Source organism: Ambystoma mexicanum, unplaced genomic scaffold (assembly GCF_040938575.1).
Source record: "Ambystoma mexicanum isolate Mex_15411 unplaced genomic scaffold, UKY_AmexF1_1 Mex_scaf39, whole genome shotgun sequence".
Taxonomy (NCBI): domain Eukaryota; kingdom Metazoa; phylum Chordata; class Amphibia; order Caudata; family Ambystomatidae; genus Ambystoma; species Ambystoma mexicanum.
The window spans coordinates 1,692,254-1,704,354 of NW_027182454.1; the positions used below are offsets into that span (position 1 = coordinate 1,692,254).

Sequence of the window (12,101 nt, forward strand, 5' to 3'; positions counted from 1 at the left end):
GTTTGTGTTGGAAAAGGGGCAGGGGGTAGAATTTCTGAGCATCCGACGGGGTAGGATGGGGAAAATGTGTTATAGGGAAGGTGGTAATGCATCTCACCTGTTGGTGTCCCACTTCCACTTCCTGAGGCCCCCTCATCCAGGCGATCCTCCCACACCGGTCCACCCCCAGGAACTGGACCCAATAGCGATGGCCATGTCTTGGCCACCTAGATGACAGATCCCTGGGGACTAGCGGGTGAGATACCTTCAGGTTTCTCACAGGGCATACATTAGTTTTCAAAAATTGACTAGCAGCCTTTGCTAATTCAAATTTCTCCCGCATGGAGTCTGGCATGGATTCACATGCTCATGAATATTCCCGGTCGTCAGGCTGGGAACCCTTGGTAAAAGAAAAGAAAATAATTTTCAGTTTCATTTTTGAACTGTATTTCTCCTAACTAATCACTGAGCTTTGGGTCATAATTCCCCTAGCCAATGACTGTCCTCTACCTAAGCCCCTCCTCTGGCAGCCATCTTCAGATTTTTACCACTTGTTCAAGTGTTGGGAGTCCTCATGCTTAGCTCTCGAACTTTTACTGCGTTTTTTGCTTTTTGGAAGAGTGTTACTCTATTTTTTGGTCATTCGAGCCCTTTTGCTCCATCGATTAACCTTCCGATTAACGGTGAACCGTTTTTTGGATTCTTCAGCGCCCCTCTAGGCGGATTTCGTCTAGTTTCTTCGTGGAGGCTTCCAGAAGATTCTTCAAGGCCTACACCGTGTGGATCATGGCGGACGGGAAGAATGATTCCCCCTTTCTCTTTAAGCTTTGTGCTGACTACGGTTTGCGGAATGTTTATATGGACGATAAATATTCCCAGTGCCTCTACTGCCTGCACCCAAGGAGGAAGATTGTGCGTTTTGCAGTGAGCTCTCGAAACACACATTGAAGGATCGGCGTAAACGGCTGGAGGAGTGGCTGCAGGTCAAGGCCTCTACCCCGGGTGGCACCCAGGGGCATGCCTCTTCCAGGTCCGGGAAAGCTGAGCGGCCTTCTAAATCCTTTGAGGGCGCCCTTCCCGTGGGAGTCCAACAAAATGGCAAGCACTGCAAGTCCACTACCTTCAGGAGCGCCGTTGCAGCGGGCTCCTGGAGGTCAGGGTGCGTTCGACATGTCCAGCTGCTTCGGTTGCCAGTCATTGCTCTGGATCTTCATCCTAGAGGAAGTCGGACCACCCGGGCAAGCTCAAGGTGGCCCCAGAGGCGACCAAAGAGAAGACTAAACAGGATACAGCTTCCGGCCTACCCTTGGCGGAGAAGGCCAAAGGGGACCGAGTCCCGACCCATCCCCTAAGGAGAAGGTCAAGAAGGACAATGTGTCCGGGATGACCACAAAGGACAAGGGATCTGTCCAGACCGTGAAGGCCCAGGTGCATCAAACGAAGATGCCTCCTTCCATCGAGGTGGTGGTAGTGTCCCTTCTAAAGGCCGTGGGGGCGGACCCGCAGGGCACCCTTCCTAAGGCAAGAGTGTTCCTCCCTCCCAGGAGGGTTGCTGCGTTCCACCCACCCAGAAGACCCTGGACAAGTAGTTGCCGATCCTCTCCCCGAGACAGTCCCCTCTAGATGTGAAGAAAGGGGGGGAGCGCGGACGTCCTCCAGGGCATGGATATCTCCTCAGAGGAGGAACTCCTCTACCTACAGACTGTCCAGGAAGGCTATAGCAACAAAGGAAATGTTGGAGTTGCGCCCTACGACGAGGGTGCCGACGAGGGCGACCATGACGAAAATACCATTGAGGAAGGCGACCAAGGGCCTTGGGACGATGAGGTCCTTGGCTCTGCCCCTGCGCCCCTGCTTTCAATATGCCCTGCGCATCAGCTGCCCCCTAGAGACCTTTCAGTGAACATTCTCTCTACTCTGCATACGCTGCTCTCTGAGATACAGAGGAGGATGCCGGTTACGCCAGCGACAACCCTGCTCAAGTTTCTCTCATGGAAAACAGCTTTCCTCGTGGCTATCACCTTGGCCAAGCAGTTCGGGGAGAGTCAGGCACTGCCTTGCCATCAGCCTTTCTTGTCTTTCCACGCTTCAAAGGTTGTACTGCGTACACACCCAACCTTTATGCCAAAGGTGCCATCGGAATTCCACCTCAACAAACCTTTGGTGTTACCTGTCTTCTTCCCAAACCCGTCGTCACCAGCGGAAAGGACCTAGCATTCGCTGGACGATGCTCGTGCCTTGAAGTTTCATGTGGCACATACAAAGAGTTTTCAGAAGACTTCTCAGTTTTTTGTCAAATATGGACCTGCAAATTAAGGAATGGCCTTCCATCTCCAGTTGGCTCTCTGGCTGCATCATGCACTGGCATTGACTAGCTGGCAGACCACTGCCTGGCCAGCCGAGAGCTCACTCAACCATAGCCATTACAGTGACAACAGCGTTTTTTTCTGATGTGCCTCTACTCGACATCTGCTGGGCTCCGACACGGAGGTCCACACACACCTTCACAAGGTTCTACTTCGTTGACAGGGATTCCAGGGAGGAGGTTTGGGTCGGCCAAGTAGAGCTACGCAATCTGTTTGCTTGAGGTGAGTCTGTTCCAGATCTGTGTGTTTATTGCTTCTGTTGAGCCTTGCCACCACCCATGGTTGTTTATATCTACTGCTGTGTAATCGTTATTCATGAGCATTTGAATCCATGCCAGACCCCATGCTGGAGAAGGTTTAAGTTACTTACCTGTAACTATTGTTCTCCAGCGTGGTTCTGGCATGGATTCACATGCGAAGCCTCCCACCTTCCCCTCTGTGGTTCTTCTTAGTTCATATTGCCACTTTACGTGCTTACCAAATCTGAAGATGTCCACCAGGGGTGGATCTTAGGGAGAAGACTGTCATTGGATGGGGGCAGTATGACCCAGAGGACAGTGATTGGTTTAGAGGAGAAATACAGTTAAAGGAGCTTAGCTGCTGCACGATTTACCTCACATCAAGAGGAGGTATGTATTAAATTCACAGATCAATATGAGGCATATAGAAAGATGTATGTAGATATTTTTGGCAACAGAAAACATCCTTATGTGCTGCAGAAACATGGAATTTTAGACATGAGCATAACACTAGTGAATCATGTCACTAGTGGAAATACATATATATGGTCCAGACATCAATGTTAAACCAGTGGTGCCTATGTTTCTTCAAATCCTCAATAGGTATTCCTATAAGTGTTCCAAACATCAATATCAGTGCAGTAGTGCCAACAAGCTCCGTTAGGAGGCACGTGCATGCGTTTCGCCCTTGCTCGGGCTTCCTCAAGGCACAAGTATGTTTAGTCATTCAACAATTTGATGTTCTTTTCCAACATTTGTCTTTTAACACATTGTTTTTGTCTGAGCAGCATTCATATTTGACATTTTTTTCTCCTAATTGTTATAGTCTATGATGCTGAGTGGACGAGTGTCTTGTGGTTCTTAGGGTAAGGTAAAAGTATACCATTCGAAGTTAACAGTTTTGTTTGTTCTCATTTTCTTCTAATTTACTCCGGATCCAGGGTCCTTTGAGGTTGCTCAAGTAGTAGTCCTTAGTTCATTGTCTTTCTGGTGTGCCCCTGCTTGACATCTGCTGGGCTGCGACGTGGAGTTACACACACACACACCGTCACAAGTTTCTACTGCGTTGACGGATTCCAGGGAGGAGGTCTGAGTCGGCTAAGCCATGCTACGCAATCTGTTTGCTTGAGGTGAGTCTGTTCCAGAGCTGTGTTTATTGCTTCTGTTGAGCCTTGCCACCACCCTTGGTTGTTTATGTGTGCTGCTGTGTAATCGTTATTCATGAGCATTTGAATCCATGCCTGACCCCATGCGGGAGAAGGTATAAGTTACTTACCTGTAACTATTGTTCTCCAGCAAAAAGAATTGTGGAATCCAAGACAAATTTCCCGCGAAACGCGATGCAGGAGGTGCTCAGTCTGTATCCCTACAACACCCAGCTACTCGATAGCACTCACCATGATTCCAAAGAATCTTTATAAATTGTAATACCGCAAGTGTTATCAATCCATCAATCAATCCAACACGTATATAGTGCCAACAACCTTCACCATAGGCATCAGGGTGCTAAAAAGGTGCTGGAGTAAGGATGATAACAAACTCAGCTAAACAGATATGTTTTTAATTGTGCCTTTAAAAAGATCAAAGTCCTGGATCTTTCATCGAGACAGAGGGATAGAGTTCCATAGTTTTGGGCCGGCTACAGAAAAAGCTTGACCTCCACATCTTTTCAGCCGTTAGGATGGAATTTTCAAAATGCATTGGGAGGCCGAACTTAATGGGTGATTTGGATAATACAGAGTTATTTTCTCCTCTAATGCCAGGCATCCTCTGCCCTGAAGTGCTCGATGAAAAATACACAGTGATTTAAACTGAATCTGGGCCCCGACCAGAAACCAATGGAGGCTTTGTCAAGAAGAAGAAATAAGCATTCCATAAGGAATGCCCTTAGCCAGTGTGGCTGCTGTATTTTGCAGCTGGTTGAGTAGATAAGCGGGTTGATCTAGAAGGACAGCATTATAGTAGTCAGACTACTGTTAATTATGGCAGTAATAACTGCCGCTTGGAAACAAGAGGGAATATAGTGCAGAACCTTTTTCCGTTGCTTCAATTTGAGAAAGCCTGCGCTGCAAATGGAACTGACCTGAGCCTCCAGTGACATGGAGTCCGTGATCTTCATTCCTAGTTTTTCTATGACTTTCATAGGAGAATGCAGAGGGCCAAGATCAGACTGCCAAAAGTCTGATATCAGGACTGGGTTGAGGCCGGGGGGTCCACCACTGGCACCTCTGTTTTTCCTCCATTAGGCTTCAGCCAGTTTTGGCCCATCCTGCTGCTGACCGCTGTTAAACAGGTTTTTTTTGTAAATTGGTTTTATTGTTTTTCAAACCCAGAGAATGCAGTTTTCATTACAAAGAGTACAGAATAACTCAACTGCTTTACATTTGCACATACTTAACGACTAACCACAACTTGACCCCCTCCCCCCTCACCCCCACCCTGCAGCCCTTGAAGCGACAGTTGGTCTAAGGTAATTTTTACAGTCCGGCGAAGGAGTTCATAGGCAAACGAATTTTTGGAAAAGTGGCATTTGCATAAGACTTTTCAGAATTAACATTAGAGCAGTAGGCAGATCATTGAAATTGCGCTTTGGCTATATCATGTTGCACACTCAACTTTGTGCGATATACTTGGCTCGGAACTCGGACAATTCATTGTCAATGGAAGTGCGGTCACCATGAATGGCTGCTGTTAGCTTGTCCATTTTGAAGATATTACGGGAGACGTTGATCCACTCAGCTTTAGTTGGTAAATTAATTCTTTTCCACACAGTTGTAAGGCAGGTCCTCGCAGCAAGCAAGAGCCCATGCGTCATTATGGGTAATTTGGTTGTTTGCTCTTCTGTTTCGACCAAACCAAATAGAATCAAGAGTGGGTGCTTCTCCCTTTCCTCTCCTTCATCCTCTTTTATCCAACTGAGTACTTCGTCCCAATATGCCTGGACCGCCCTACATCCCCACCACATGTGCCAGTAGTCCGCTTTCTGGCCACAGCCCCGCCAGCAGAGAGGACTCACATCCTGATACATCCTGGCTAGTCGGAGTCGGTCGTACTGCCACCTATGCAAAAGCTTGATCCCGTGCAATTTGTACTGGCAGGAGATAGAGGTTTTCGAGGTCCTTCTACAAATCTTGAGCCATGTTTCTGGGGTGAGATGTCTCCCAAGGTCTTTTTCCCACTTTTGTTTCAGAGCGATTGAGGGGGTTGTGTTGACTCCAACTAGTGCTGCATACATTGCACTGATGAGTCCCTTGGAGCCTATGTATGTGTCTAGATATTTTTCGAACAGTGTGAGGTCTCTCTGTAGAGCCTCCCTCCATACCTCCCGGGTCATAACACCTTTTAGTCTTAGGTATTGGAAAACTGAGAGCCGACCTATGCCGAGAGCTTCTTCCAGCTCTTGGATAGTGATGAAGGCGTTATTCCTCCGTAATTGGCCTGCCCTTTCAAACCCTGCCTCGTACCATGATTCGAAACTGCCTGAGTCGGGAATGTCATCTCGGATGCCCGGGGCCAAAAAATGCACCAGGGGGAGGGCCATGTTGTGACTCCTTTCATTCCTTTGTTTGGTTTCCATATGGCCCATATGGTCCCGAGGATGGGGTGGTTTTTGATGCTATTTCGTAATTGGGGCCCAGGTACCCATAACCATTCTCCCACAATAAAAGGACGGAGATAGTAGTTGTCTAAGCCTATCCATTGGGGGTCTTTTTGTTGTCTGACGTGTGGGATTAGTACTCGCAGTTGTGCTGCTCTATAGTAGAGCTCTATGTCTGGGAGACCCACCCCGCCCTCGTCTTTCGGGGGGTGAAGTAAGGCAGCAGGGACCCTGGGTTTTTTGTTTTGCCATAGGAAGGTATGTAGGACTTTTTTGGTGGTTGTAAAGAAGTCCCTGGGGAGTTGTATGGGGAGCATCTGAAATAGGTAAAGTAACTTTGGTAGGATTACCATTTTAATGGTGTTCAGTCGGCCCATCCACGAGATGGTGAGCCTTGTCCACCGTTCAATGTCTTTTTGTATTGTGCTTAGCATCGGGGGGAAGTTGGCTTCAAACAGGTCACCCAGGTTACGAGTCACATTGATGCCCAAATATCGCAGTGTAGTGAGACTAACCTCCATCCCTAGGGGTGTAAATCGCTCAACCTCTGAGTCCCTACTCTTGTCTAGCGGGAGGAGGACCAATTTCTCTGTGTTGATTTTCAGGCCCGCCAATTGACCATATTCGTCAATTATTTCCATGGCCGCAGGTATCGAGCTCAGGGGGTTCGTTGTATGCAGGAGGATATCGTCAGCATATAGGCCTAGCTTGTATTCCTGATCCCCTACTGTAATTCCTCCTACCCTTTTATCAAGTCTAAGCTTCTGTGCCAGTGGTTCAAGAGACAACACAAACAGTATAGCAGATAATGGGCAGCCTTGCCTGGTGCCTCTCTCTAATGGGAACCACCTTTAGTAGCCATTGTTCACCGCCACATAGGTCCGGGGAGCTGAATATATTGGCTTAATGGCACAGCGTAGTTTGGGGCCAAGACCTATCCACACTAGAACTCTTTCTAGGAACTCCCAATCGACTCTGTCGAAGGCCTTTTCGGCATCAAGCGACAGGAGGGTGGGGTCGTCATTCCTCCCCTGTGCCGCGTGTATCAAGTGTAACGTCTTCCTCATCGTGTCAGCTCCCTGCCTCCCCGTAACAAAGCCGACCTGGTCAGTGTGTATTAATTCCGGCAAATGCGTTTCTAATCTGGCCGCTATCACTCTTGCATATATCTTGGCATCTATGTTAAGGAGTGATATGGGGCGATATGACCCACAGTATTTGGGGTCTCTGCCTTCTTTTGGGATGACCGATAGAAGGGCCTGAGCAAAGGACGGGGGTGCCTGCCCTGTTTCGAAGATGTGGTTGAATAGAGTCACCAAGAAGGGGGTAAGGAACGCAGTGAACATCTTGTAGAAGCCAGGGGTGAAGCCATCGTCCCCGGGCGCCTTTCCTGACTTGAGACGTTTAATGGCATCAGCCACCTCCTCCTCAGTGACCGGAGTGTCAAGAGCTTCCGCCTCCGGGCGTTTAAGCGCTGGGAGATCTGCCTCTTTGAGATAGGCATCTACACTCCCCAGTGGGGGAGGAGGGTCACAGGTATATAAATCTTCATAAAAGAAGGCAAATGTCTCTCGTATGCCCTCTGGGGAGGATTCTGTTGTATCCACAAGAGTGCCATCTGTCCTCTCTATCATGTCTACCCATCTTTCTGACCTTTGCGCGCAGAGCCTTGCCGCAAGAAGGGCATCGGCCTTGTCTCCTTTTTCATAGTACTTTTGTTTCAGGTATTGTAAAGTCTGGGTCACCTTGTTCATCTCAAGGGCTTTTAGCTACTCCCGTAATGCCTTAGCTTCCGCAAGGTGTGTAGCTCTACGTTGAGGAGATGTCTGGGCTAGACTCTCTGCTTCGCCTAATTTCTTTCTAACGTTAGCCTCCAGCAAGGTGTGTTCCCTCTTTTTCCTCGCCCCCTCCCTGATTAGGATCCCACGCCACGTGGCCTTTGCCGCTTCCCAGACATTCACTTTCGCGACTTCACCCGTGTCATTGGTCATGAAGAATTGTTTGATTTCACTTTCCAATTCCTCCCTGAAAACCACATCCGACCACAACGTTTCGTTGCACCTCCACTTAGTGTTGCGATGGGCAAGGCCATCCCAGTCTAGTTCTGCCATAACCATGTCATGGTCAGACCATGCGATGGGATGTATGTCTGCGGTGTGGAGTATTCTCATCAGGTCTTCCGAGTCTATTCTTGTGAGCATGTCATGAGGGGTGGATCGAAAGGTAAATCCTTTGTCCATTGGATGTAAGAGACGCCAACTGTCCGAGAGGCCGTACAGGGCAAGCATTGTTTTAATTTCTGCATGTTCCTGCGACTGCGGAGGTTGGGAGACATTGTGTGCGGTTTGCCTATCCATGGCACTGTTCATCCTTGTGTTGAAGTCGCCCCCAAGAATAGTATGACCTTGCGATTTATTAAACAGCCATTCGGTCGTTTTAAGGAGGAATCTTTTTTGGCCTTGATTGGGTGCATAAATTGTGGCAAGGGTCACAACTGTGTTCTGAATGGATCCCATATTAACATGGCTCTATCCTCCGTGTCAGACCAGGAATTTAGGACCTTCATGTGGAGATTCTTCCGGACCAGGATCCCCACCCCGGCTTTCTTGAGGACACCCGAACTCCAATATGTATGCCCCACCAGACCACTGGGGATCCCCATCTCGCTACCCTTCTGATATTTCGTCTCTTGTAAGAACATAATATCAATGTTCGACCTCTTAAATTCCCTCGCTACCAGCGAGCGTTTAGTGGGAGAATTCAAGCCTTTTACATTAAGTGTGCATATGCGTAGCTTGTGATGTCTAGATGGTGCTGCTATTGCAATGTGTGAGGTAGCCCCATAGGTGCGCCTGCCTCAATGTCTCTGCTCTAAGAGCCTGCCATATGCCTATTCCTACACAAGTAAGCCGGTTCCTATGTGGCCTTATGGGGGCCACTGACCATCTTTGTCGCTCAACCTTCAACAGTATTAAGTGTGCCTTTCTCTTCTCATTTTCGTATTCATCCGTTCCACCTGACCTTTCCAGTCGCACTAGCCCACCCCTCCCCCCTAAACCATACGGCGTCCGATCCGGCTGGGTTATGTTCACCCAATCGTCTTCGGACCACCAATGGGAACCGCACCTCAAACGGTCCCAACCACATAATAATAAAACATAACCATGAGCCCCCCAACTCCACCCCTTCATATGTAAACATGTTAACGTACTGAACTGCATTTCAACAATAGGATCTCAGTCATTTGCGCCCGATATTCGGCCCCCGGTAAAACTTTGTAAGGACCCCCCTTCATTTTCATATCGGTTCACACCACCTCCTACGTGCTACCCTTTCTCGGGCCTCACACAGACCTCTGCTTTCTCCATCTTCTTTAGGGTCCACTTAAGCTCATCGAGTCACATCATCTTAGTGTACCCTCATCCCAGGTTGCTTTACAAGCACCTCTTCCGCATCAGGTGAGGTGGTGTGAGGACACGGATTCTACCTTCCCCCGTTGCTACCCAATGGGTGTCCATCTGACGATCTCCAGGGTCTCTAGTTAGCCTAATGTCCGTCGCCAGGTGCACCCATGAAAAGAGAAATAGGTAAAAGAACAAAGTAGGTTCAATGTTCAGTGTCCCGGGAGGCGTTCATCCGTCTATATTTCCTGGCGCCCTGCATCTTCTTTCTCCGTGGACCTTTGATGTGCCATTCCTTTGCCTCCGGCCTGTTTCCGCTCTGTTACGGTTCCTCCTCTTGGGTACCCAGTAGGTCAAATATGCAGCACCTAATATCCTTTTCCGAGACTAGTTTGATGGCATTACTTTCCCATTCAAAGGAGAGCGAGAAGAGATAAACCCAACGGTATCGGACCCCTTTTTCTTTCAGCATTTTGGTGAGTGGTTGGCACTTTCTCGGCATTGCTAGTGTGAGGGAGGATAGGTCTTGGTAAATGGAGACATGTACCGGGCCCAACGCGACTTGCGGAGTGTTTCTGGCCTTGTCCAGGACCCTGGCCTTGTCTGCGTAATAATGGAATCGGGCAAGCACCGATCGTGGGCCTCCTGGTTTTCCCCCAGCCCTGTGCACACGTTCAATTTTGGGCTCATCAATTGAGTCATCATTGAAAAGCGACTTCATTATGCTATGCAATGTTCTTTTCAGGTCTGACTCGGTCTCGCCTTCATTATCCGGAATTCCAAAGATGCATATGTTATTGCGCCGCTCCCTGTTTTCCAAGTCATCGATTTTTAGGTGAAATTCCTCCTCCCTAGCCTCGAGTCCGGCGAGTTGCACGTCCATCTGGGTCTCCAGGGTGTTCAGCAAGGTCTGGTTGTGCTCAACTTCCTCAAGCCTGTCCTCCATTTTGTCCATTCTTTGAGTTATTTTATCGATCTTGCCGCCGATGTCAGCTCTAATACTCTGCATTTCGTTGAGGATATCGGCGACGTCCGCTTTGGTGGAGGCTGCCTCGGGGCCCGGTGTTGACATGGTGGCTACTCCGGGTGCGCAGTAGCCGTGTTGCGAGGGTGAGAACTGGTATGCCGCCAGTCTCTCCTTGGTGTTCATACATTGGGTTTGGCGGTGTTTGGGCAGGAGATCCCACCAAGGGTACAGTCAAAGGGTGGAAATCGGGGCTTGTCCCTGGTTCCACAGCCACCCGACTGAATATGGTTCAAGGTTGGCGGGTGCCTTCTGGAAGAGGAGTCTGGGCAGTTGAGGAGGGCAGGGTGCGTGCTGCTCCTTGGGGGGCACCCGTTTAACCGTGTTGAGGTCCAATGGAGGCAGGCCTCGTTATGGACGTTGGTTCAGAGAAGGGCACACGCCCCGCAGCACGTGGAGGCCCAGCTCTCAGTGCGGGGGCGCCTTTCCAATGAGAGGGGTTCTCCGCTGTTGGTGAGGTCTTGGGTGTAGGCCCAGGCAAGATGGCGTGGGGGAGATCTCCTGACCAGTAGCTTTTAAATTGAGGTTCAGGCCCCGGAGGGGGCAAAAGATTGGTGGTTGTGCAGAGGAGGGCACACGCCCCATAGATGGGGGCCCAAACCTCTGTACTGTCCTCACTTTGGGCGCACGTCCCTCACCCCGATTTCCGTGGCTGGCTGTGGCGTCTAAGTCTCCCAGGGCACTGCGCTTGTCCTACGGAGCGGCTGGGCGTAGGCCGCGTTCGATATATACAGCGGCCCGCGTGTCCGGCCTTGATGTGGAGGCCCTCTTGAGGCCGCGTGCCGCCTATGTGGCCCGGTTACGGTGGGCGGTTCTCATCTGCACCCCAAACGCTATCTTCGGCCCCGGGCCCTTGATGAAGAGAGTGCCGGGGGGGATAGGGAGGACCCCTGGCCAGGCGAAGCGCCACTGTGTGCTCCGAGGGGGGAGGTCACTTACCCTCTCCACAGTCTCCTTTCGCTCATGGCCCGGAGCTGCTCGGGTAGCTGCACGGGTAGTGCGGCCACACTCCCCCGCCCCAGAAGGTCGCTCGCCTTGCAGGCGAGGCGGGACAGGTGGAAGGGCTGCGGCCGGCGAGGGTTCGCAGCAGGGCCTGCGTCGTTCGCAGTCGGCTCGTGGAGGGAGCCGGGTTCCTCGATGTCCCGCTTTCCGGCTGCTGCGTGTGCGGCGGAGAGGGGCCTTGCTGTCGGATGGACTTTACTCCGGGATGGGAAGTCCGTTTTTCACCCAGACTTCGCTCAGCGGGTGGGGGGCCACTTCGGGTGGCATGAGCAGCAGTTACTTCTCCTCAGGGGGGTCAAAAGCGGGGGCTCAAAGCGCTTTTGGGACCTGAGGGTGCGGAGCTCACAAGGCGGTGCTCATCGTCCGTGCGCCCCCTGGTGGCCAGCAAACAGGTTTTTTTTTAAGCCATCAGGCGTGCGGTCCATTTCCGTTCAGCTCTGTGGACAGTTGCCCGCTATGCCCGGAGTTCCAGGGAGAACCAGAGAGCTGATG

At 50.4% G+C, this 12,101-nt stretch overlaps 2 protein-coding genes across 4 annotated transcripts in view; one reads left to right on the forward strand and one right to left on the reverse strand.

The window, feature by feature from the left end:
* LOC138559121 (zinc finger protein 268-like) overlaps positions 1-12,101 on the reverse strand; it is a 618,574-nt gene that overhangs the window by 189,298 nt on the left and 417,175 nt on the right. The gene's annotated exons all lie outside the window — the stretch shown is intronic.
* LOC138559118 (zinc finger protein 268-like) overlaps positions 1-12,101 on the forward strand; it is an 83,923-nt gene that overhangs the window by 34,772 nt on the left and 37,050 nt on the right. For 2 of the 3 annotated variants that reach the window (XR_011299170.1, XM_069642685.1), the window contains exon 4: positions 3,526-3,714. The exons of the other annotated variant lie outside the window; for it this stretch is intronic. The gene's annotated coding sequence lies outside the window, so the exon portion shown is untranslated. The remainder of the gene's footprint in view (positions 1-3,525; positions 3,715-12,101) is intronic. 3 annotated transcript variants of the gene reach the window in all.